This window comes from Balaenoptera ricei, chromosome 3 (genome assembly GCF_028023285.1).
Source record: "Balaenoptera ricei isolate mBalRic1 chromosome 3, mBalRic1.hap2, whole genome shotgun sequence".
Classification (NCBI taxonomy): domain Eukaryota; kingdom Metazoa; phylum Chordata; class Mammalia; order Artiodactyla; family Balaenopteridae; genus Balaenoptera; species Balaenoptera ricei.
Genome location: NC_082641.1, coordinates 128,413,823 through 128,441,549, shown reverse-complemented (window position 1 = coordinate 128,441,549; position 27,727 = coordinate 128,413,823). Strand labels below are relative to the sequence as shown.

Here is a 27,727-nt window from a genome sequence, read left to right as displayed (position 1 = left end):
AGCTTGTTTTTCTGCATGGACTTCGTTCAAGTACACTCTTCCCATACAGTATACTGTGGCATATAACTGCCGGCACCCCTCAGTTACAGACCTTTCTTTCATCAGCCCCAGTGTAAAGAGTTTCTCTATTTCACAACGTCCATTAAATCCTTGGGATTAATTCTGATCCTTCCACTAGGGTCACATGTTCATTCTGAACCAGTCCTATGGCCAGTAGATAAAATATGCTGATTGGCCGGGCCTGGATCACATCCCTTGCTGGAGTGGGCGGGGGGACCCTGAACCTAGTGAACTGAGAGTGGTGACAGAGTGACTCCTGTTAACTGAAGGAGTAATGGTTGCTGGGTCAGTTAATCCAACTGAGGTCTATTAGAGCATATAATAATTATAGCCAAATCTGGGGACCACAGATCATTTAATAGACATTCTTACAACTTCTCAGTAAGCCTCAGGCAAGGTGTGAGACTCATTGAAAAGGGTGGTAAGTAGGATATCACTATAGGGTAGCTAGCAGCTTCTCCCTTTTTCTCACCATCTTGACTTTCCAAAAGCGCTCAGGGTCTCAGGCACATGGACCCCCTCTTGCATTCTGCTCCCCGCTTTATGCCCTTACATTAACATCCTCACTGGGAACGTTCTCTTGTGTCTGTGCATGGGATGAATACAACTGAAAGTGTTCCGTTCTTAAAGGCAGATGCAGGAAGCTTCAAATGGTGAACTACAGCTGAGAGCTGCCTGCCTGGGGCCAGGAGTTGGTGTGAGGATCCCGAGAGGTAAGGTTATGAAGGTACTTTATAAACTCTACACATGTGATTGGGTGGTGATTGCTATTAATTTTGCCAGGCCCACAGGGATGTCCATGTGGATTCATACTGCTCTGGTCAAAATCCTGATGGTCATGAAATACTCCAGCTTCTCTTGCATCTTTCACATCACTGACAAGGAGAGTGTGGGTAACAGAGAACTCTGCTGCATGGAGAGGCTGTCTCTCTGAGCCCTTGTGAAATGATTAAGAGCGTGGTTTCTGAAGCCAGTCAGACCTAAAGCTAGGTCCATGCTCCCCACTTGCTACCTGCATGACCTTGGTAATATTACTTAACCCATCAAAGGCTCAGCTTCCTCACCTGTAAAATGGGATAATAACAGTACCTGCTTAACATGGATGAATCTGGAGGGTATTATGTGAAGTAAGTTAGACAAAGAAAGACAAATACTGTATGTTTTTACTTATATGTGGAATCTAAAAAATAAAACAAATGAATGACAATAACAAAACAGAAACAGGCTCACAGATACAGAGAAAAAACTAGTGGTTATCAGTGGAGAGAGGGAAGAGGGAAGGACAATATAGGAGTACGGGATTAAGAGGTACAAACTACTATGTTTAAAATAAATAAGATACAAGGATGTAATGTACAACACAGGGATTATAGCCAATATTTTATAATAACTTTAAATGTAGTGTAATCTATAAAAATATCAAGTCACTATGTTGTACACTTGAAACTAATATAACATTGTAAATCATCTTTACTTCAATTAAAAAAATAATAATAACAGTATTTGCTTCATGGGGTTGTAGTCAGAAATAATCTATATAAACCCAAGTAAATAGCTTAGCACAGTGCCTGTCATATAGAAGTGGCTCAATAAATTTTAGTTATTATTAATATTATCTCCCCAAAAAATGCAGTCCCATACACATCATTCTTCTTTCTTTAAAAAAAAGGAAAATCTAAACCAGGATACATTTTTTCTTGTATATGACCCCCTAACTTGAGTTTTGGCTACTGTAAGTTAATGGTCCTAAAGAACAGAAATTCACATTCTTAATCTAATATATAAATAATGTTTAGAAAAATTTAATCATGATCACTTAGTTTTCTGAGTAATTCATAGTCATCGTTAATAAAAAGGAGAAGAAAAAATAGTAAGTATTTATTGCATGTTTCCCATGTACTAAGTAGTTTACATGATCTCGTTTGTCCTTATCATAGATAAGGACCAAGTCAAGGGATCCTGACATGACTTGGCCACATTCCCTAGCCTCATGGAAAGGTTGACTACACACATACAACCAATTCACAGTCCACGTGAGATGCTCTGTAACCTGGGTGAGGACCAAGTGTCCTCAGAAGGGAACTCAAAAGAAGGATAATTAATCCTGACCAGGGAACAGAGAGGCATCACAGAAGCCTCTGAGACTTGAACCATGAACAGGAGTGTAACAGGTTACAAATGGAGGGAAAGGGCATTATTAGCAGAGGGAACAGCATGTGCAAAGACATTGATTGTAAAGGTGTATCTCATGCTCAGGGAATGCCTCTGATTGTCTAGTCTGGTTGCAGTGTTGAGCACATAAGGTGGAGACAGAGAGAGGGTCTACCTGTATTGTGAGATGAGATAGTGGGAATTATACTTGAAATACAATGGGCTTTGAATCCCAGGCTCAAGTTTGGAACTCTTTCCTATAGTCAATGAGATACCATTAAAGACTTTTTGAGCATTACAGTAACGTAATCACTAATCTTTTCTCTGTCTTTTGTCCACTAAAAAGCAATGTATTTTTTCTGCTCTTGATAAAAATTAGTTCCATGTTGTGAGCATTTCATGATCATACACTTTCAATGACCATCATTTCCAGCCCCTACTTTTTAGCATGTACAGAGTTTATCCCCATTTTACAGATGAGGCAAATGAAGTTCAGGGGAAGTAAAGTCATCTAGATAGTGGTAGAGGCTGAGTTAGAATTCAGGTCTTCTGAAACTCAATCCATTTTTTCCAACATACACATTATACGCTCTCTGATCTCATGCAGATTCAATTGTGAGACGGAGTTATTTTTGAGGTGCAGGCAGTTTCACCCATCACCGCATTCATTGAACAGATGTTTCTGAAGGAGTTGAGATGGGAAATGTGGATCCACATCTTCTCTGTTAGGTCTTGGTCCCTTCATGCCCTTCATAGGGTGAGACTCTTGTGCCTAGAGGTATGTCTATAATATTTTCTACTATATGGCCTCTAAACACATTGCTGTATTTTAGGGTGTTTAAGGGATTATTCAAGACAATTTTGACAATTCCCAATTTCTGCCTCATGCTCTGGTTTCCCTGCTATTCCTCAACGGGTCCTCCAGGTGCTGCTAGTATCTGCAAATGGATCTTTCCTGATTCCCTTTGCCTTCACAGGTCGTACGAGTCTGTCAAGCTCCTCTCCTTGGATGATATTTACCCCACCAACCCCCCACAGTTCTGTGTCCCCCTCAGAGATCATCATGCACTTCGCTGTTTCCCAGATACTGAAGCTCTGGACCTTCGTGGTAGACCTGGGCATATGTACTGCCATGATCTGTCTGACATGTGAGTAAAAGGCAGACAGCCTTGCTTCTTTCCTATCTCTCCACCAGGCCCCAGAAATTTCCAGTAGTCAGGCCACCAGGACCTCCCTAGGGAAACTCCAGGCAGAGCATATCTTTGTAGAATTAAGCTGAGGCTAAGAGGACCTCATCGGTTAGGTTCTTTGGTGGCAAGCAACAGAATACAACTCTGGCCAACTTAAGCTAAAACAAAGGGGTTTGGGGGTAACTCACAGAGTCAAAGGAAAAGCAAAAGAAGAAGATCTTGAAAAAGACAGAAACCAGGTGGAGCTTAAGATTAAAGTCAGAGGAATGAAGAGACTCTGTCCCTAGGATAAATTTCCTCCACCTGTTTTCTGTCCTTGGGCTCCCTGCTCAAGATGCAGACTCTATGGAGAGAGAGTCCAGTTGCACATGCTCATCCACTGGGCAAGGAAGGTTGGGGCATTCTGATTGACAATGCCACCAAGATGCCCATGCAATGAGAGAGGGGTGGTACTGCAAATCAAAAATGGGGTTCTAAAAAAAAAAATGGGGTTCTGCACCAAAAGAAGAGGGAATTGATGGAGAGTGGGTGGTGTTAATAGCAAGAGATGTACATAGAAAGTGAACATCACCATGCAGATGACAGACGTCCCCAGGTAACGGTAACTGTGAGTAACCAGGAGAATCAGATTTGACGTTAGTCAACTTAAAGAAATGATCATAATATCTTCAAGCATTAAAAACAGTGAAAGTTGTAGATCAGGATGGAAAGTAAGTTCAACAACCAGCCCTCTGTTTTTAAAAGGCTTAATCTGACAACCTGAACAATGATCTATCAACTTTCTGGAATTGTATGCAAACATGATCAGTCTGGATAGATAAAATCACTTTTATTGATTTTTTTGAAGCAACTAAATTTTGGTTTCATTGATTGTTTTTTTGTTTTCAATTCCATGGATTTCTCCTCTTATGTGTATTATTTCTTTCCTTCAGCTTACTTTGAGCTAATTTTTTTTTCTATTTTCTTAACATGGGAGCTTAGATCATTGATCAGAGACTTATCTTCTTTTCTTATATAAGCGTTTAATGCTATAAAGTGTTCTGTAAGCCTGCATTAATACAGTAGCCACATGTGGTTATTAAGGATTTGAAATGTGACTAGTTTGAATTTAGATGTGCCATAGTGTAAAATAAACACCAGATTTTGAAAATTCATTACCAAAGTGTAAGATATCTCATTAATAATTTTTATATTGTTACACATGAAATAGTAATATTTTGGATATATTGTGTCCAGTAAAGTATTTAAAATTAATTCTACCTGTTTTCTTTTTGCTTCTTTCAAAGTGGATACTAGACAAATTAAAATTACATATATGACTTGCTTTCGTGACTCACATTATATTTCTATTGGACAGTGGTGCTCTAAACCCTGCTTTAACTGCATCCCACACATTTTGACATGTTGTGCTTTCTTTTCACTCAATTCAAAATATTTTCTAATTATCATTACAACTCTCTCTTTCACGCATGGGTTATTTAGAAATGTGTTAATTTTCAAATATTTGGTGGGTTTCCAGATATCTTTCTGTTAATTGATTTCTACTTTAATTCCATTTTTGTCAGAGAACATTCTTTTTCTATGATTTCAATTCTTGTAAATTTGTGGGTTTGTTTTATGGCCCAGAATATAGTTTATCTTGGTGTGTGCTTGTGCACTTGAAAAGAATGTGTATTCTACTGCTGTTAGATGGAACATACTATAAACATTAAGTAGGCCAAGTTGATTGATAGTGTTGTTCAGGTCTTATATATCCTTACTGATTTTCCATCTATTCTATTGATTACTGGAAGGGGAGTATTGAGGTCTACAAATATACTTTGAATTTGTCTATTTCTTCTTTCAAATCTATCCGTTTTTGCTTCATATATTTTGAAGCTTTGTTGTTAGATGCATATGCATTTACATCATTTAGATTTGTCTTGATGAATTGACCACTTAATCACTATAAAATGTCTCTCTTTATCTCTGACAATATTCCTTGTTCCAGTGTCTACTTTGTCTAATATTAATAGTCACTCCAGGTTTCTTTAAATTAGTGTTTGCATGAAATACATTTTATCCCTTAATTTTAGCAGACTTACGTCTTTATAGTTTAAGTGGGCTACTTGTAGGGAGCATTTAGTTGGATCTTGTTTTTATATCCAATTTGACTATCTCTGTCTTTTAATTTGTGTGTTTAGACCATTTATATTTAATGTGATTATTGATATGGTTGGACTAAAATCTAACATTCTGTTAATTGTTTTCTATTTGTTTCATCTGTTCTTTGCCATTTCTTCTTTCTGTTTCCTCTTGGATTCATTGAGTATTTATTAAGAGTCTGTCTTATTATGTATACCTCTTTTAGTAGTTGCCCTATGGTTTATAATATACATCTTTAATTAATCACTGATTACTTTCAAATAATAATATACCATTTCATGTGTAGTATAAGAACCTTACAATAGTTTACTACCAAGTCCTCTCTTCCATCTTTGAGCCATTTTTGTCATATGTTTATTTTTATGTATGCTATAAACCCATGATACATTGCTGCTATTTTTGCTTTAAACCAGGGGTTGTCAAACTCTTTATTAAAGGGCCAGATAGCAAGTATTTTAACCTTTCAGTCCATACAGGCTCTATTGCAACTACTTAACCCTGCCATTATAACTCAGAAGTAGCCATAGAGGATGCAGGGAAAAGGGAACCCTCGTACATTGCTGGTGGGAATGTAAATTGGTGCAGCCACTGTGGAAAACAGTATGGAGGTTTCTCAAAAAACTAAAAATAGAACTACCATATGACCCAGGAATTCCACTCCCAGGTGTATATCCAAAAAAAACCAAAAGCACTAATTAGAAAAAAATACATGTACCCCAATGTTCATAGCAGCATTATTTACAGTTGCCAAAATATGGAAGTAACCTAAGTGTCCATAAACAGATGAATGGATAAAGAAGATGTGATGTATATATATCACACACATAAAATACAGCAAACTAGTTAATATAACAAAAAGGAAGCAGACTCACAGATATAGAGAACAAACTAGTGGTTACCAGTGGGGAGAGGGAAGTGGGGAAGGGTATATAGGGGTAGCGGATTGAGAGGTACAAACTACTAGGTATAAAATAAGCTACAAGAATATATTGTACAACATGGGGAATATAGCCAATATTTTATAATAACTATAAATAGAGTATAACCTTTAAAAATTGTGAACCACTATATTGTACACCTGTAACTTATATAATATTGTACAGCAACTATACTTCAATAAAAGAAGCAGCCAAAGACAATACATAAGTTATGAGAATCACTGTGTTCCAGTAAACTTTACTCATAAAAGGGACTTCCCTGGTGGCACAGTGGTTAAGAATCCACCTGCCAATTCAGGGGACACGGGTTCGATCCCTGGTCCAGGAAGATCCCACATGCCACGGAGCAACTAAGCCCGTGTGCCACAACTACTGAAGCCTGTGTGCCTAGAGCCCATGCTCCACAATAAGAGAAGCCACCGCAATGAGAAGCCCGCACACCACAACGAAGAGAAGCCCCTGCTCGCCACAACTAGAGAAAGCCCATGTGCAGCAATGAAGACCCAACACAGCCAAAAATAAATAAATAAGTTAATTAATTAATTAATTTTTAAAAATAAAAATAAATTTTTTTAATCTAAAAAAACCCAAAAAAACATAAAAATAGGCATCCAGCCCACAGACTATAGTTTGATGATCCCTGCTTGAGATAATCAAATCTCTTTAAGAGCAATTAAAAATAAGTTTAAAAACTTTTATATTCACCTTTCTTTTAACCATTTCCAAAGATCTTTGTTTCTTCTTGTAGATAACTGTTATCATATTCCTTCTTCCTGAATAACTTCCTTTAACACTTTTTGTAGCACAGATCTACTGGTAATGAATATGTTAGTTTTTTGCTTGTCTTTTTAAAAAAATCTTTATTTCTCCTTCATTTTTGAAAAATATTTTCTCTGGGTATAGAATTCTGGGTTGACAGTGTTGTTGTGTCAGCACTTTAAAGATATCACTTCCTTGTCTTCTGGTTGCATGATTTCTGATGAGGATGCTGCAGTTCTTGTATTTGTTTCTCTGTGTGTAAATGTTTTCCCTGGCTGCCTTCAGGTTTTGCTCTTTGTTTTTGGTTTTCGGTAGTTTGAATATGATATGTCTAGGTGAGTGTGCATGTGTGGTATATTGTGTGTGTGTGTGTGTGTGTTTGTGTGTGTGCTGGTGTTTATCCTATTCTGTTCTGGTGTTTTTCTGTGAACTTCTTGGTCTGTAGTTTTATATCTTTCATTATTTTCTGAAAATTCTTGGCCTTTATTTCTTCAAATATTTCTTTTGCCACATTCTTTCTTCTCCCTCTGGGATTCCAATAACTTATATGTGAGACTGATTTATATTGTCTTATAGCTGTTGGATTTTCTTATTTTTCCACTCTTTTTTCTCTTTGTATTTCAATTTGGGTAATTTTTATTGACCTATCTTCAAGTTCACAGATTCTTTCAATGGCTTTATTGCATCTAGATAAAGATAATCCTGTCGAAAGAATTCTTCATTTCCTATCAAAAATTATTCACAGTATTTTTTATTACCAGCATTTCAATTTGATGATTTTTTAAATTTTTATTGTATTCAATTTGATAAATTTTTTAGTTTCCATCTGTCCACTGAATTCTCTATTCGTTCACATATTTTCTCTAAATCAACTTCAGAAATGCCTTGAAGTACTCAGAAATAGTCATGTTCTTAATTCGTTTGCCTTCTGGGATGGTGGGGAACAGTCTTGAGGTTGAATTTGCTGTGAGAACAGCCTTATGTAGAGGACAACCAGGATAACGACCTTGAGATTCTCCACTAGAGTCACAGAATCTCAGAATTCTAGAAGCTTGTCATCTTGGAATCTTGGAAGCTAGGGTTCAAAAAAATTCATAATATTTTAGAGTTGAACTTAAGAGCTTAAACACCAAAGACAGGAATTTACCAACTCACAAGGCAGCTGAGGCCAAAGGGAAGAAGCTGTCTTCCTTCAAATAGGATGATGATGTTAAAGCAGCACTAGAGGGAGTCCCTGTTCATTGTGCCACAGTCACAATAAAAGCAGGATCTCCTCTCTCCTGTTCTCCACCTCCACATACACCAGGAGTAACATAGCCACTGATCAGAAGAAGAAAAACCAAGAAGATCAGCATGCACTTGTCTTCTCTAAAGTGTTATGTAATGTTGTTGGATATAGAGTCTTAATTCCTTTTCACAAAAGGAAGGGATAAGAGAACAAGACTTTGCCCTAGCCTCTTGAACATCTTTTTCTAAATCTTTGTTGATAGTTGGAGCTGATAATAAAACAGATTATTATTATTATTATTATTATTAACTAGAGATTTTTTTATCCTCACTAAGCCTCAATGACCTCATCTCTAAAATGGGATAAATTTCTGTTCTGTTTCCCTATTAGGCTTTAAAATGCTATAATGTAACATCAAAAACTGCTAATGACGTATTAAGTGAGAAAGGCAGGTAGTAGGGAAATATGTATCATGCAATGTTACTTGAAAAAATGAATGTGTGTGAGAGTGTGTATGTTTATTTTGTGTGTCTAGAAGAGGGGATAACAACTGATCTTTAGGTGGTAGAATTGTGTATATGTTCACTTCCTATTTGCTTATGTATATTTTTAATTTTTATACATTGAATATGGTTTTTAGAAAACCAGATTATAGAAAAACTCCAAAGTTCTATACCAATATAAGGAAAGATCATCATTGATCCATGAAAAGTCCCTCCTTGAATTTGTTTATCTTCCTTTTTTATTTACACCAGTGGTTCTCAACTGGAGGCATTCCCTACCCCCTTCCACAGGGGAACATTTGACAACGTCTGGAGACGTTGTCTGATGATCACAACTAGGTTTTATAGTGCTACTGGCATCTAGTGGGTAGAGGCCAGAGACGCTGCTTAACATCCTACAATACACAGGACAGCTCACCACTTAGAAGCAATTTAAATCAGATACTGGCCTCAGGAAAGTTTATATTGAGTAAGAAAGTACAGATGTCATATTGTAATCTATTTAACCAATCTTTTATTTCTATACCATTTAACTTGTTTCCAATATTCTGCTATTACAAATGATGCTACAAAGAATATTATTGCATATGCATTCTTAGGAAACATAGGAAGGTTTCTTCACGGTGGATAGCAAGGAGTGGAGTAGCCGGGCCAATGGGCACATCCATTCTTTTTTTTTTTTTTTTAATTTATTTATTTTTGGCTACATGGGGTCTTCATTGCTGCGTGCGGGCTTTCTCTAGTTGCAGCGAGCAGGGGCTACTCTTCATTGTGGTGCACGGGCTTCTCATTGTAGTAGCCTCTCTTGTTACGGAACACGGGCTCTAGGCGCGCAGGCTTCAGTAGTTGTGGCACGTGGGCTCAGTAGTTGTGGTGCACGGGCTTAGTTGCTCTGCGGCTTGTGGGATCTTCCCAGACTAAGGACTGAACTCGTGTCCCCTGCATTGACAGGTGGATTCTTAACCACTTTGCCACCAGGGATGTCCCAAGGGCACATCCCTTCTTAGTTTTAACAATATCTATAAACCTAGAAGCATGGATGAAGTATAAAAATAGAGGCTAAATTTAAAAAGCAGGAAACAGAATGAGATTTTAACATAATACCATTTACATTAAGCTTACACAGCAACAAAGCAACAATACACACATTAAACGAGTAAATACAAGACAATATACTCTAAATAGATCAGAATCATTGCTTATGGTGGGGAAAGGATTGGTGTAAATCAGCATTTCTGTACTTCATCACTGTTGATGTTTTGGGCTGTATAATTCTTTGTTATGGGAACTGTCATGTGCATTGTAGGATGTTTAGCAGCATCCCTGACCTCTACCCACTAGATGCTAATAGCAGTTGTGATAAGCAAAAGTATCTGTAGACATTGCCAAGTGTTCGTGAGAGGTACAAAACTGCCCCCAGTTCAAACCACTGATTTAAATAAAGGGGTAAGATAAATTAGTAAACCCAGATAGGAGCCTTGCATGGACCCATGATGACAGGAAAAGTGTTTCCTGACAATATGAGTAACTCAACCTTTGACACCCGAATTTCTGAAAGAGCGAATGAAAAAAATAGTTACTGCCAAATTGTCCTCCAGAGTGGCTCTACAAATTTATATTTCTGACAGAGTATGACAGGACTTCTTTCCCCACACCTTTGCCAACACCTGCTATTGTTAAACTTCCTTTGTGTTTTACTTTTTATCTTTACCAATCTGACTGGTAAGAAAAAGAAAATTCATTTCATTGTTTCCACAAAGTTGACCATCTCTTCATATGTTTATTAGCTATTTGGATTTCCTTGTCTGTCTGTACCTGATTTGTATTCACATAGGTCAGTTATACGCTTGTGAGTATTTGACATTTGAGGGAGGGGGCAAAAACCTTCTGGGAAAAGTCTTCTTCATGAATGTAGAAAACTTCCATTGCCTCCTTCACTTATGCAGCAAACGTTTGCTATGGGGTAGGCACTGTGCTTTCCCACACATTTTCTGCTGAAGCAGTTTGCAAGGCATGATGGCTGTCTCTGTCTGGTATTACACTTCTTGATGGATTGGCAACATGACAGAAGAGAGTTCCTCAAAGCTTCTGAGTCCACTCATTCCTTCAATACCTGATTATTGAGTGTCAGACCGTGTTCCAAATGTGCCTGTTGGCCATCTGTATGTCTTCTTTGGAGAAATGTCTATTTAGGTGTTCTGTCCATTTTTTGATTAGGTTGTTTGTTTTTTTGTTATTGAGTTATGTGGGCTGTTTGTAAGTTTGGAGATTAAGCCCTTGTTGGTGGCATCATTTGCAAGTATTTTCCCCCAGTCTGTAGGTTATCTTTTCGTTTTATGGTTTCCTTTGCTGTGCAAAAGCTTGTAAGTTTGATTAGGTTCCATTTGTTTATTTTTGCTTTTATTTCTATCAGCTTGGGAGACTAACTTAAGAAAACATTGGTACGATTTATGTCAGAGAATGTTTTGCCTATGTTCTCTTCTAAGAATTTTATGGTATTATGTCTTATATGTAAGTCTTTAAGCCATTTTGAGTTTATTTTTGCATATGGTGTGAGGGTGTGTTCTAACTTCATTGATTTATTAACATGTGGCTGTCCAGCTTTCCCAACACCACTTGCTGAAGAGAACGTGTTTTCTCCATTGTATATTCTTGCCTTATTTGGCAAAGATTAAATGACTGTAGGTGTGTGGGTTTATTTCTGGGCTCTCTATTCTGTTCCAGTGATCCACCTGTCTGTTTTTGTATCAATACTACACTGTTTTGATTACTGTAGCTTTTTATGCCTCCTGCTTTGTTCTTTTTCCTCAGGATTGCTTTGGCAATTCTAGGTCTTTTATTGTTCCATGTAAATTTTAAGATTATTTGTTCCAGTTCTGTCATGGGTAATTTGATAGGGATCGAATTAAATGTTTAGATTTCTTTGTGCAGTGTGGCCATTTTAACAATATTAATTCTTCCAATCCAAGCACATGGGATCTCTTTTCATTTCTTTGAATCATCTTCAATTTCCTTTATTAATGTTTTATAGTTCTCAGCATATAAGTCTTTCACCTCCTTGGTCAGGTTTCTTTCTTTTTTTTTTTTTTTGATGAGATCTTAAAAGGGATTGTTTTTTTACATTCCCTTTCTGATATTTCACTGTTAGCGTAAAGAAATGCAACATATTTCTGTATGTTAATCTTGTATTCTGCTACCTTGCTGAATTCATTTATCAGTTCTAGTAGTTTTCGTGTGGAGTCTTTAGGGTTCTCTATATATAGTATCATGTCATCTGCGTATAATGACAATTTTACCTCTTCTCTTCTGATTTATCTTTTATTTCTTTTTCTTGTCTGATTGCTGTGGCTAGGACTTCAAATACTATGTTGAATAGAAGAGGTGAGAGTGGGCATCCTTGTCTTGTTCCAGATTTTAGCAGGAAGGCTTTCAGTTTTTCACCATTGAGTATTATACTGGCTGTGGGTTTGTCATAAATAGCTTTTATTATGTTGAGATGTGTTCCCTCTATACCCACTTTGGTAAGAGTTTTTATCATGAATGGATGTTGAATTTTATCAAATGCTTTTTCTGCATGTATCAAGATGATCATGTGGTTTTGTCTTTTCTTTTATTGATGTGATGCATCACATTGATTGATTTGTGTATGTTGAACCATCCTTGTGACCCTGGGATGAATCTAACTTGGTCAGGTGTATGATCTTTTTTATGTGTTGTTGGATTCAGTTTGCTAGTATTTTATTGAGAATTTTACATCTATATTCATCAAAGATATTGGCCTGTACCACCCCCCTTATTCTTATCATACCCCTTTAAAATGTTCAATTTTTGTTGCAAAACCAGCATATATGTCTTTAAAAATCAAAACATTTAAATTAAAACTTAAAATTCCAACCCCTGCTTCCACCCATAGATCTCCACTTATACTTCTACAGTGTAGGAGGAACTATTGTAAATTCTTCCAGACCTTTTTTGAGCATATACGAACATGGATATAACATGTGTGTGTCTTTGTCCATTCACTCTGCTACATGAAATACCACAGACTAGGTAGCTTATAAATAACAGAATTTTATTTCTCACAATTCTAGAGGCTGGAAGCCCAAGATCAGGGTGGTAGCTTGGTCAGGTGAGGACCCTCTTCTGGGTTGCAGATTTCTCAATGTGTCTTCACATGGTGGAAAGGGCAAGGGAACTCTCTCAAGCTACTTTTTTTTTTTTTTTATTGTTTCTGGCTGCGTTGGGTCTTCGTTGCTACGTGCGGGCTTTCTCTGGTTGCGGCGAGTGGGGGCTACTCTTTTTTTTTTTACTTTTTTTTTCTTTTTTGGGTTTATTTATATATTTATTTATTTATGACTGTGTTGGGTCTTCGTTTCTGTGCGAGGGCTTCCTCTAGTTGCGGCAAGTGGGGGCCACTCTTCATCGCGGTGCATGGGCCTCTCATTATCGCGGCCTCTCTTGTGGCGCACGGGCTCCAGACGCGCAGGCTCAGTAATTGTGGCTCATGGGCCTAGTTGCTCTGCGGCATGTGGGATCTTCCCAGACCAGGGCTCGAACCCGTGTCCCCTGCACTGGCAGGCAGATTCTCAACCACTGCGCCACCAGGGAAGCCTGGAGCTACTCTTCATTGTGGTGCGCGGGCTTCTCATTGTGGTGGCTTCTCTTGTTGCGGAGCACAGGCTCTAGCCGTGAGCAGGCTTCAGTAGTTGTGGCTCGTGGGTTCTAGAGCACAGGCTCAGTAGTTGTGGCGCACGGGCTTAGGTTGCTCCGCGGCATGTGGGATCTTCCTGGACCAGGGCTCGAACTTGTGTCCGCTGCATTGGCAGGCGGATTCTTAACCACTGCGCCACCGGGGAAGCCTTCTCAAGCTACTTTTATAAAGGCATTAATCTCATTCATGAAGTCTCTACCTTCATAACCGAATCATCTCCTAAAGGCCTTATCTCCTAGTATCATCACACTGGGCATTAGGATTTCAGTATATGAATTTCAGAGGGATACAAACATTCAGACCATAGCAGTGTGTGTGTTTGTGTGTGTATTTTCTGTGTTTGAGTGTTAGTCTGTGGTTGTGTGTATATGTGGTTTCTTTCTTATTTTGAGAAAAATGAGATATTATACTTAATATGTTGAGCATTTCATATTTCACAATAGTATTTCCTGAACATGCTTCCACATCAGCATATACAGATATATTTGAGTCTCTTTAACAAGTACAGCAACATTTTACTCAATAGAATTACAATAATTTATTTAATCATTTTCCCCTCAGTGTACATGCACATTGTCTCCAATCTCTTAATGGCGCAGATAACACTGTAGTGAACACCATGGTGTATAGGTGTACAAGCACTTGTATAAGATAGATTCCTAGAAATGGAGTTGCTGAGTTGAGGGTAATGTGTTAATGAAAATTTTGACAAACATCGTCAGATTAACTTCTAGTGCTTCGTCATTGTTTTTAATATGCTTGTCTTTGGTCAGTAGATAGGTCTTGCCATGCTGTCCCTTGCAATACAGCTCCTAATGTTCAAGTTTCATTTCTCCTATGAGATGAACATCTGTTTCTGCTGCCCAGCATCCATCATCCCTTCTCCTGGCAATCGTTCCCTAATTCTCCTTTGGAAAACCACTTCTGCCATCCCCATCTACACAGTTCTGATGAGGCTGGCTCTGCCTCCCACTCAGGGGTGAACATATAACCCAATGCTAGACCATCAGAGTTGCAATGACTGGTTTAGGCATGTGCGCTAACCAATAGCAGTTAATGTCAGGACTGTTTCTGGAGCTACTGGGAGAGAGGGAGAAGAGCCCTGCAGGCATCTCTCCTTCCTGTCCTCCAACCAGAGTAGAACCCAGTCCAACAACTCCTAACCCCAGCAGAGGGACCTAACCCCCCGGGGCCCCAGGGACAGGGCAAGGTCAATCTCCGTGGGCCTCAGTTTCCCCTTCTGTAAAATGAGGAGGTTGGATTCTGTGATCTCCAAGGTCATTTTAGCTCGTGTGATTTTGCATACATGAAACACAGAGAAGCATAGGGACTTCTCCAGGTAGGAGATCATTTCCTCTGGAGTAGTTGTTCTGCAAACCTGATCTAATAGAATGAGGACATCAGTATTTACCCAAATGAGTTGAAAACTTATGTCCACACAGAAACACCCACTCGAATGTTTACCACAACAGTGTTCATAATGGCCAAAACTTGGAAGCAACCAAAATGTCCTTCAGTAGGTGTATGAATAAATAAACCATAGTACATCCAGACAGTGCAGTATTATTCAGCACTAAAAAGAAATGGGCTATCAAGCCATGAAAAGACATGGAGGAGCCTTAAATGAATATTGCTGAGGGAAAGAGGTCAACCTGAAAAGGATGCATACTGTATGAGTCCAATTACAAGACACTCTGGAAAAGGCAAAACTATGGAGAGATTTTAAAAGATCAGTGGTTGCCAGGGGTTAGGAGGGAGGGAGGGAGAGCATGGAAGATTTTTAGGGCAGAGAAACTACTGTGTCTAATGATATAATGGTGGATATGTGTCATTCTACATTTGTCCAAACCCGTAGAATATAAAACACTAAGAGTAAACCCTAATGTGAACTATGATTCTAGGGTGATGATGATGTGTCAACGTAGGTTCATCACTTGTAGCAAATGTACCACTTGGGTGGGGGATGTTGATAGTAGGGGAGGCTGGAGACTGAGTGATAGGGGTCAGGAGGTGTCTGAGAACACTCTACCTTCTGCTCAGTTTTGCTGTGAACCTAAAGCTGCTCTAAAAAAATAAAATTGATTAATAATAAAAAAATCTTAAAAGACAATGTCAGCTTTTGGTACACATTTTCTAAACTGGAAACCATATTTTGGGTTCTATTCCTGGCTTTATCCCAAACACAGTGTGTCTTTGTGTATGTTCACTGCCCCTCTCTGAGCCTCAGTTTCACAATCTGTAGAATGAAAAGACTAGTCTGTGCGGCGTGCAAGTACTACAAATCTGTGATATCTAACAGGTAAAAAAGAAAGAAGGAAACGGGACTTCCCTGGTGGTCCAGTTGTTAAGAATCCACCTTCCAATGCAGGGGACGTGAGTTCGATCCCTGGTCGGGGAACTAAGATCCCACATGCCGTGGGGCAACTAAGCCCACGTGCTGCAACTACTGAGCCCACACGCTCTGGAGCTCGCACACCACAACCAGAGAGAAGCCCGTGTGCCACAACGAAAGATCCTGCGTGCCGCAACTAAGACCCGAAACAGCCAAAAAATAAATAATAAAATAAAAATAAATAATAAAATGAAAATAAATACTTTTTTTAAAAAAAGAAGGAAGGAAAAAAGGAGATGTGTAGGGGGAGAAGAAGCAGAAAGGGAAGCGGGAAGGGACCGAAAACCCGTGAAATCATCGAGTAGTAGATAAAGAACTAAGGAAGAAGCCTGATTAAGCCAGAGCCATCAGTGGTCTCCTCTTTGGGTAAATATAAAGGAAAGTAGGTTGGCCCAGGAGCCACATCTGGGTCTTTAGTCCTCCCTGAATGCGAAAAGATCTGATGCCCCAAGGGGGACTGTTACATTTATCTGATGAGCACTAAATAAGCAGTAATCCTGTGCACAGTTGTGTGCTAGGTAATCTAACCCAGCCAGGGAAGAGAAATGCTTGTATGCAAACACCACAGCCTAATGGCCAACAGCTTGCTTCTGAACTCAGACAGATCTGGGTTGGATGAATGGTTATGTAACAGTGATATGGTGAAAAAATGGCCCCAAAGATATCCATGTCCAAATCACCAGAATCTGTGAATGTTACTTTATATTGGGCTGTGCAGATGTGATTAAATTAAGAATCTTGAGATGGGAAGATTAGCCTGGATTATCCAGGTAGGCACTAAATGTAATCACAGTTATCCTGATGAGAGAGAGTCAGAGGGAGATTTGACTACAGACAAAAGAGAAGAAAACCATTAGATGGAAACAGTTAGAGAAAGGAGACACTACATGAAGACCAAGGAAAGGGTCATGAGCCAAGGACTGCAAGGAATGGAGCTCTAGAAGCTGGAAAATCAAGCATACAGACTCTCTCCATAGCGTCTGGGGGGAACATGGTCCTGCTTGACCATGACTTTAGCCCACTGAAACTGATTTTAGGCTTCTGGCATCCAGAACTGTAAGAGGACAGGTCTGTAATGTTTTAAGCCACTAAGTTTGTGGCAATTTCTTACAGCAGCCAAAGGAAACTAGTGTAGGCAAGGCAAACACTTTACCTCTCTGACATTTATTCCTCATCTGTTAAATGGGAACAATAGTACATTCGTTCATCAAATATTTTTGAGAGCCTACCATGGGCCAGGCCTAAGCACTGGAGACATGGAGGTGACCAAGGCCTTCCCACTTTCATGAAGTTCAATTCTAGTGACAGGAGATAAGCAACAATGGGGAAGCAAGTACATAAAGGCAAGATGATTACAAACCAGGAGAAGCAACATGAGGGAAAACAGCGGGGTATGTGACTGAGAGTAACTAGGCATGTAGAGGAGGCTGGCTTTAGGTAGTGTGGTCGGGGAAGACCCATGGAGGAGAAGAAATTTGAACTAAGACCAGCAAGGCAAAATGCAGGGGATAAACAATGCAGGTGCAGGGAGCAGTGCATAGACACCCAAGCAGGAAAGGACAGACTTCGCTGGAGAACAAACAGGAGGTCAGTGTGGCTGGGCTGCAGTGTTCTAGGGAGAGGGATGAACAGGATGAGGTGGGAAGGGTGGCAGGGGCTAGAGCCTGCAGGGCCTGGGAGCCACGGTCAGGAGTCCAGGTTGTATTCTCAGGGGGAGGTTTTGGGCAAGGGAGAGGCATCATCACTAGCCACCGTGAGGACGTAGATTTTAGGCAAGGAAGAGGGAGGCAAAGAAACTTGTTAGGAAGCTCTTGCTGTCTTCCAAGTGAGAGATGATGCTGCCTTGGATGAGGGCAGAGGGGGTGAGGATGAAAGACTGCTGTGAACATTAAATAACATAAGGAGTGTTAAGTACCTGGCACATAGGAAATGCTCAATAAATAGGAGTTCTGGTTATGGTATTATTATTATTCTCATCATCATTATCATCTTTATCACTAGCTTCTGCTGAAAACAAACTTAGCTGAATGAAACTCATACTAGATAGTATGAGCAGAGTTGACACCTGCACCAGGCCAAGAGAGGCCCCATTGTGTCCCCATTCCTGTTCATCAGGAGAAGCCACTTGCTGAAGCCGCTGGCCTTCTCCCCATCCCAGCCCCCATCCCCTCCCCCCAAGAAGTTCAGTCACTTGGAAATGTGTCTGAGCCCATACCTGCATACATGAATACATCATTAGGCCACTTGGGGGTTCTGAGGGATGGGTTTTAATTTTATAAATGCCATGGTAAGTCCGGTGGACTTTTGGAGATTAGCCCTAATATAATATTTATGTGAAAACTCAAGATATCATTGACTAGGCCTTTCTCTGTCTATGTCTCTCTCTCACACAGACAGACACACACAGACCCAGACACACACACACACACACACACACACACACACACACCACGGAAGACCATGTGAGGACATAGGGAGAAGGCAGCCATCCACAAGCCAGGAAGAGAGCTCTCACCAGGAGCCAACCCTGCCAGACCTAGATCTGGGACTTCCAGCTGCCAGAACTGTGATAAAATAAATGTCTGTGTTTAAGCCACCCAGCCTGTGGTATTTTGTCACGCATCTCTAACTAAGACACAGGCAATTGTCTTGTTGGTTCTCCTTCTTCCCAGTCCTACCATAGCACTCGGCACATGGCAGAGATTTGGTAAATATTTGTTGAATGAATGAATTAAACTTCCTGTTTGTACTGCATTTCAAGGTGCCAGGGAAGTGGTGAAAGCAACACCTGGCCTGGGCTATAGTCTTGGTCCTGCCATGGCACACTACTCTTAACTCACTCTGTCCCTTCCCCTCTTGAGTCTCAGTTCCCCAGTTGGTGAGACAGTACAACTCAATGAATTGACCTTTCTAGTTCCCTCTAGTAATAAAGTGGTATGATAAAAATAACTCCATCCAGGCACACTGCCTGTGACCCAGGCCCTGTACTTGTCTCTTTTCCCATTGAATCCTCCTTCCTGCCTAGAAAACTACAGATGCCCTCATCAGCATTTCACGATGAGGAACCCAAGGCACAGAGCTTTGACCAGCCAGAAAGGGGAGGAACGCCCTTAGCATTAAAAACATTGTTCTTTATGCTATGATGCATCCCTCAGCTTTGGAGGGTTGGAATGTTCTTTCTTTTAAGAAATGACAGTGATATTTTTAAGGACCTTAACAGAGAAAAATGAGAATGTGGTGTTCAATATGTCGACTGAAAGAAAAAAGCACAACGTAAAAACTGCAAGTTAAGTTTTATTTGGGGACCTTACTGCAGACTATAGCCCGGGAGACAGCCTCTCACTTCCCTCAGAGGAACTGCTCCAAAGAGCTAAGGGAGGAGGAGGCAGCATGTATAGGATGAGTTTTTTTGCTGGAAAAAAAAATGTAGTCAAACATCGAAAGACTACTGCTAATCACAAAGAACACACATCTCAAGTCAGTGATTTTAGTGCTTTTCTTTCTATGGGAAGATACAAGCATCTGAGTTCATTGAAATTATTCTTTAGATTTGCATCTTAACTGTCTGTCTAGGGCCAGTATCCAAAGCACAGAATTCTTCCTGGATTCACCTCAGAGCTCACTGTCAGTGGGCAACTACAGTGGCTAATGGCCTGATCCTTGCAGAACTGGAATGGCAGGCAACATTCTTTGTTTACAGTGCCCTTTGTAAGTAATAAATTTGACCAAAGTTTGGGGCCAATTTCATGACCAGTTTGTCCCATTTGTCTAGGAAATCTCATTCCTAGGTCAGACGAGGATTATGTTGATAAGCCACTCAATGTGCTATTTTGGGGATTAGGCCTATTGATAACCCAAAATTCTCTGAATCTCCTGTCTTACTAGTCTGTTATTATCCAGGAAATATTTTATCTTGTTGCTTCTTCCCATACCTAGAGTTGCACTATTACAATTATTTTATATAGAGTTATATATGTGATCAATTGCCTCAAGATGTTTAGCCATCATTGATTTTGTCAGCAGCCTGGTTACACATTGGGCAATGCAAAAACACTCATAAAATAGACAGGATATAAGTAATATACCTAGTAACATTAATAAGTCATAGTACAGCAGAAAGAGACACAAAGAGCAAACATTTTGAAAACAACAAAGAGAACAATTTATTTTTTTTTCAATTTTTTAATTTATTTTTTGGCTGTGTTGTGTCTTTGTTGCTGCACGCGGGCTTTCTCTAGTTGCGGGGAGCAGGGGCTGCTCTTCGTTGTGGTGCACGGACTTCTCATTGTGGTGGCTCCTCTTGTTGTGGAGCACGGGCCCTAGAGTGCGCGGGCTTCAGTAGTTGCGGTGCGTGGGCTCAGTAGTTGCAGCGCGTGGGCTCTAGGGTGTGTGGGCTTCAGTAGTTGTGGCTTGCGGGCTCTAGAGCACAGGCTCAGTAGTTGTGGCACATGGGCTTAGTTGCTCCACAGCATGTGGGTTCTTCCAGGACCAGGGATTGAACCCATGCCCCCTGAATTGGCAGGCAGATTCTTAACCACTGCACCACCAGAGAAGTCCTGAGAAAACAATTTAAAACAATGATTAGTATAACCAGTTGTAATCTGGATCATAATAAGCCGTCAAATCCAAAGGGGAGCCAGCTGGAGAGGCCAAATTCTGGACGAATCAGGCAGAGAGAAAAAGATAAATATTTCATCTTTGTTTGCAAAGGTATACTTTATCAACTTGTTGTGGGTCATAGTTAGAGTAAGAGGAAAGGTTTTCTAGAAAATAAAGATTAAAAGCCTGTGATGTTTCAGACAAAAAGTCATAAAATTATTTATCATTTCATTCAGTCCCATGCAGTTAATTCCTGTTGATCTGGAAGAAGCCATCAGGTTTCTCATTAGAGTTTTGTAATTCCTTACTAAGTTTAGTGATATGATCTAAAAGTCAGAAACCTTATTTGTCAAAAAGTCCCTTTTATGAATATTCTTGAAGATCTTCTTGAAGCATCAGAGTAAAACAATGACTATAAATGACACAAGACTTAAAATGGCATGGTTAAAGATCTGACTACATGCAATTAACAAAGAAACTTAGTTATTTCTGTGACATACAACATTTTAAGATAACTAGAATTATGACGGAACATTATAACAGGACATACCAGATTTTTTGGCATTCTGTATAATTTTTGGGTATCTATATTAATGTCATTTACCCATACAATATAACCTAAGAAGGTTTATTACCACCTATTTGACAATGTTTCCCATGTAATTAAGCTTACCAAATAAACCTAATTAGTTTAATATCTCTTTTTGGGATGTTTCACGGTCCTTTGAAACATCCCTAAGTTAGCTAGAGGTCAAAAAAACTTCATTTAGAATTTGACTTGGGAAAGTTTATCAAAGATAACAAAAGGTTTTAAAACACTTGGTCAGATAAGATCTCAGGTCACTGTGAAATAATACTTATTCATTCAACCAAAGTGACAATAAAAGATTTTAAAGACAACTATAGAAAGTTATACCAGATTGCTTAACCAGTAAAGAAACTTTACAATATGTTACCCATAGTAGATCAGTATTCTAAGAAAACTTTGTTCTCTTAACAGAGAGAGAAAACCGAATTCCAGTTTTTGTACCAGCTTACTTTTAATATTAAAATTTATTTGCTCAATTAAATTTTACTATTAGCCAGTCTTTTTTTTTTTTTTTCCGAGAGGAGAAAGTATTATTTCTTGCAACAAGTAAGGAGAACACTGAGGATCTTTCCCACAGCAGTGTCTCCCCAAACAGCAAAACTGGGGACATTTTAAGTTAAGGGTACATGCATATTCATGAGGGGGCTTGAGCAGAGGAAAATCCAGCATAGAATTGGGGCAAAGGTTGACAGTACAAGCTTTAGTTGATTGAAGTCAAGAGGGTCCACATCATCATTCTGTCCTCCACGTGGGTGGGGGGCCCTCAGTTCCTGCAGAACTCAAAGATGTATTATTATGTATATCCTTTGGGAGGAACTAAGACTCTGCTTTACCACCACACGATTGTTTGACTGCCATTTCTCTGTTCATGCATTCCTTTGTTCCCTTAAGATCATTAGTTACTGAGAACTGTTCAAGGGCAAGCATTGCAGCCAGGCTTAGATCACAAAATTAGTGCAGAAAAGAAAGTGGGGCATGAGAGGGTGGTCACATCCCAGGTCTCAGGCGAATCCCTAGGACGGCTGCTGAGTGTGGGTTCTTGGCTCAGCACAGGAAAGAATTCAAGGGTGAGCCAAAGTGAAAGAAGCCTTATTCAGGGAGATACACACTCCATAGACAGAGTGTGGGCCATCTCAGAAGGCGAGAGGCCAATATTAGCCAGTCTTGACCCTGTACAAAACTTTTCTCGGGTTGCCTTTCCCACAAACCTTCTAAAACTTTCTTTTTCACTTTGAGATTTTGTCCTGTGTTTTCCCTTTCTTTGTCTCTCTCCAGGACAAAATTACTTTCTTTTCTCTTAGCAAAATGCATTTCCATCCCATATACCTTTTCCTTTCATATAAAGGTGTTTTCCTTATTTTCACTTAATTTCTAGTGAAAACCAAGAAGTAAGCAATTATGAACTGTCATTTACATTAGTGTTCTATAGATTGGTAAACTTATAAATATTATTTATGATTTTTTAAAATGTGCTATTTTTATAGAAAAATTTCAATGTAGCGCCCTGGTGCTACACTTAAATTTCAGTCCGAAATATCTTTAGCTTCTCTTTAAAAGGAAGCTTATGTTCAGTAATTAATGTTTCAGTATCTTACTTGGGAATGATCTAGATATTTAATGAACTTCCATCATTTAACTTAACTTAGCAAAACTCTCAGGTTTCAAGTTACCAAAAATCTGGAGAAATTAATTTTAAGTACACATACCATAACATGTAAGTATTCTTAAAGAGATCACCTGAAAGCTCTTACCCCATTTATATCTATTTAATTCACTTGTTCCCAACAATTATGTTTAGATTACCCATGAAACGTTTATGAGACATTAGACCAAGTCAGCCATCATTTTAAGCTATTTTTCTTACTGGTGAATTTTATTTATTTATTTATTTATTTATTTAAATTGATTGATTGATCAATTAATTAATTAATATTTTGTTTTTGACGGCATTGGGTCTTTACTGCTGCACGCAGCCTTTCTCTAGTTGCGGTGCAGGGGCTACTCTTCATTACAGAGCGTGGGCTTCTCATTGCGGTGGTTTCTCTTGTTGTGGAGCACGGGCTCTAGGCGTGCAGGCTCAGTAGTTGTGGCTCGCGGGCTTAGTTGCTCCGCGGCATGTGGGATCTTCCCAGACCAGGGCTCAAACCCGTGTCCCCTGCACTGGCAGGCGAATTCTTAACCACTGCACCACCAGGGAAGTCCTTACTGGTGAATTTTATAAGAGAGATAATATAACCTTGTTTGACTTTTAGTAAACCTGTATTAATTAAACCAACAAACTCTAGTAACAAATATTAATTTAATATTGAATATTTCCTAGATCATGTGAACTTGAAATTCATTTGGGTTAGTTTCTGTTACATTTAGAAATATTTAATTTGTAAGCACTTACTTTTAAGTCAGTTAAATAGAGCTCTTTTATAAATTTGATTTGATAATACTATCTGAAGGTAGAGACATATCACATGTATAATGGACACACAGAATATAAACAGACATTACCAGAGATCTCATAGCTTCATTTTAAATCTTAGTCATGAATCAGGTATTAATGATACAGTATAAACTTACTAGTTTATAAATAACCATTGGAATAAGTTAAATTTATTTGCTCAGATGACTAAGGCTTTTTTACTATTTGTGGAGAAGACTTTTTAATTTTATTTTATTTTTATTTATTTACTTTGGCTGCTCCAGGTCTTCGTTGTGGCACACAGGATCTTCACTGTGGCATGCGGGATCTTTAGTTGTGGCATGCAGACTCTTAGTTGCGGCATGTGGACTCAGTTGCGGCCTGCAGGCTTAGCGCATCCTGCGGCATGCACGCAGGATCTATTTCTCCAACCAGGGATTGAACCCAGGCCCCCTGCATTGGGAGCGCGGAGTCTCATGTACTGCACCACCAGGGAAGTCCTGTGGAGAAGACTTCTAAGGTTTGTATTTGTTCTTAATAAATCTTTATGGAGACTGTGAATTAAGATTTTGGGTGAGGGAGCCTTTCTAGCAGTTTGAGTTTTAAAACATTCTTTTTCCCCCTTTGGTTTCAGGTTCTATCTGATTGAGCTAATTAGGCTCAGTCTCAGGTCATTGTGGGCTATATTTACATTTCTGATTTGTAGAGATTTGCAAGACAAAGATACCTACTTTTAATTCCCCCAAAGAACTGGTCTGCCACCTAAATTATATCAGAAGATTGATTTGCTAGACTACATTTTCCTTAATTTGATTTTTTTTTTTAATATCAGCAAGTAGATTTCCAACTAAACTGAAAATCAAGGGTTCTATGTTCTAGAACTTTAGGATTCAATTTATTATGTTTCCAGAAGTTTGCACAAAGCATTCAGCAAAGGCCCTCTTTCTGAGCGCACAAGTTAAACCCAGAGCAATTTACCCTAGGGGAAAAAAAGTCTCCATTATTGCTTTTATTATCCCCTGAATATTAGCCCCCAGTTTTTACTTCATATTGTGTGGGCTCTGGTAACGCTATTGGTTTCTTTTAGTAGTCTAATTAATATTGATTGGGTGGCAGATTTATACGCCTTGTCTTCTAGTACCAGGAATACTGTGCAAGTATTCCCCAGTGAGACATAATGTCTATCCCACAATATAATTAGGCAAAAGAGGTGTAACCATCTTATATAAAGCCCATCAATTTTTATCAACTTTCATCTCAATTCTATTAACTCTTATACCTTTAACTTTAGCTTCCATTAGGACCCATTTAACAGGCCTTGGTCTTACAAGGAGTCTCAGAAACTTTCATTTTTATCCCCTGGCCATTTTATCCATTTTTGTGTAAAAGGCTTTGGGGTCCACAGTGATGGGTTGAGCCAAGGGACTCAGGCCCTTTTGTCAATCTTTTAACTTGATTAATTGATCTAACTGTTGCCCCAAGCAATTGCTGCTCAGGTATCTCAGTGTAATTTTCTTCCAGCCTTATACATTTTTTTTGAACTGGGGTAAATAGAGCAGACTTGTTTGGGTCCCTTTAATGTTGGGGTGGAATGCTAATAGGGTCTCTTTGGCTCATCCAACTTTAGGTGGTGTTGTATTAAAACCTTTGTTTTAATCCCATCAATTCATTTTATTTATCCCACTTCTTAATAACCATCTAAAGATTTCCGTCCTGTTGGGCGAAGTACTTTTAAAATTTCCACCTTGTTGGGGAGAAGTCTCTTGACTTTCTCCTCAGCTTCTTCTTTGTTAATCAACCTAATTAACATTAATTAATCTAATGTTTTTATTAGCATCTCTAAGACCCATTGAAGGGAAGCCAAGACCACAAATAAGGCTTCCTAAACCATTTTTTGTTTGTTTAATTTGTTTTAAATTAAGGGTGTTCTTAAGATTAGCTGCTATATTTTTTGTATCCACCTTATTTTTTTTTTTTTTTAAACTTTGGGTTTATTTATTTATTTATTTATTTATTTATGGCTGTGTTGGGTCTTCATTTCTGTGCGAGGGCTTTCTCTAGTTGTGGCAAGCGGGGGCCACTCTTCATCGCGGTGCACGGGCCTCTCACTATCACGGCCTCTCTTGTTGCGGAGCACAGGCTCCAGACACGCAGGCTCAGTAATTGTGGCTCACGGGCCTAGTTGCTCCGCGGCATGTGGGATCTTCCCAGACCAGGGCTCGAACCTGTGTCCCCTGCATTGGCAGGCAGATTCTCAACCACCGCGCCACCAGGGAAGCCCTGTATCCACCTTCTAATTTGGTCTTTCCATGGTACCAATAAAACAGCTATTTATAAGAGAACTCTCTAAAAATTTACCAATTTAGAAGTTTCTCCAACTTAAAGGATCCATTGTCTGGCCATTGATGAGTAGTATTTTAATAGCAACTCAAACCAAGACGACACAAGAGTCATCCTCAAGAGAGAATTCAGAGGATGTGTTACCGAGTCCAGGCTCACTGCTCGCCACACAACAGGCCAATACATCGGGAGACGAGGTGTTGAGGCAAGGAATAGCACCTTTATTTGGAAAGCCGGCAGACCGAGAAGATGGCGGACTAGGGTCCCCCAAAACCATCTTATCAGGGTCTGGATGCCAGTTTCTTTTATAGAACAGAGAGGGAGAAGAGGTGAGGAAGTAAAGTAAAAAGGCCATTTATCTTGCAAAATAGGAGGAGATCTGTTAATTTCTTTTCTGCAGCCATTCACAGGTGGGTAGGGTCAAAATGTCTCTCTGTGAGCTGAGCAAAGACACTTTGGTACCCTGTGGCAGGATGCTTACAGCCTTAGACAGTGGTTATAATAACAAAAACAATGAAAAGCAAAGGTTAAAGTAAAAGAAACAGATCCAACATGGATTCAGAATTGGCTCTTCCCTGTTACAGATGCAGCCTTCACAAGATCCAGAAAGTTTACTCCCCAAAGTAGTCTAAGAAAGTAAAGGCCTGCATTGTAGAGGCGATGCAACAAAGGCTGAGATGACAGAGGCTCCTTATGGGCTGGAACCCCTTCTGATAAATTTCCCTGAAAATTGGCACAAAGAGACTGCTCGGAATCCCAGTCTATTTGACTGACTGCCAAATGTATGTGTACCTTCTGGATGGCAGAGACCAAGCTCTCGAAACACAGAACAAAATGCCTAAAAAGATCAGTTAGAACATTTACATCTTAAAGGCATGGGGAGAGAAATGCAAGTTTCTCCTTTACTGGGGAAAGAGGAAGCAGCAGGAGGCAAAGGTGATGAAAGAGAGAGAGAGATAGCATCTGGGTCAGGCAGTTCATATGGAAGTTCATATGAGGGAGGAGCAGAGAATGAGGCAGGGTTAACATTAGCAGCTTTTTAAAAATTCTGATGTTGTTTCAAGCAATTTTTTGGTTGGTTTCCCACAAAGAAGTTACTTTATCATTTCCTCTTCCAGAAGTTTTTAAATACCAATCAAAATAAGCATTCCATTCAGTCTGCTCTTTAACTGTAGACACACACACACAAAAATTAATTTTGGAACGTCAAAAGAACCCCAATTTGGCCATTTTAGGTTGAGGTTTCCTTTAGTATATTTTCCCCAATTAAGTAAGCATTTGTAAGTATAATTTTCACAGGTAACATACATGAATCAGGCTGGGGTGTTAGTTGGAGGTTGGCAATCTGTTGCTCCTTTTTTTTTTTATTTTGAAAGCTTTGTTTCCCATTCTGGGTTGGTTTGTCAGGATAAAACTGCTACTGATGATTGTGTGGTGGGCCAAGGTGCTGTCTGTGAGCTTAACTCCTCTAGGTGTCACCCTAGAGTCGTTTCAGCTCTTTTACATGTCTTGGCTTTTCCCTCTGGCAATCTAAGACCGCCGCGGTTGCTCAGATCACTGAGTGGCCAGCTCTTATACGTGGTTCCCCAGAGGAGCAAGTTTTTTAAATTAAATAACTGGGTTTCCCTATGGGACTGCTACCTGGTATGAGGACTTGCCTCCACCACTCCTGCAAGTTTCTCAGTTGCCTGAGAAAGCCATTGCTGGCC

General features: G+C 39.4%; 1 protein-coding gene and 1 long non-coding RNA gene across 2 annotated transcripts in view; both read left to right on the top strand.

Annotated features, from left to right (window-relative positions):
- The first annotated feature begins 695 nt into the window (after window positions 1–695).
- LOC132362654 (uncharacterized) lies at window positions 696–24,027 on the top strand. The gene is made up of 3 exons (XR_009502436.1): window positions 696–773; window positions 3,189–3,359; window positions 23,963–24,027. It is a non-coding gene; the product is annotated as an uncharacterized LOC132362654 (long non-coding RNA).
- Window positions 24,028–24,115: 88 nt separating this feature from the next.
- Window positions 24,116–27,727, top strand: part of SLC36A2 (solute carrier family 36 member 2) — a 36,410-nt gene continuing 32,798 nt past the window's right edge. Inside the window, exon 1 of the mRNA XM_059919569.1 lies at window positions 24,116–24,198. The gene's annotated coding sequence lies outside the window, so the exon portion shown is untranslated. The remainder of the gene's footprint in view (window positions 24,199–27,727) is intronic.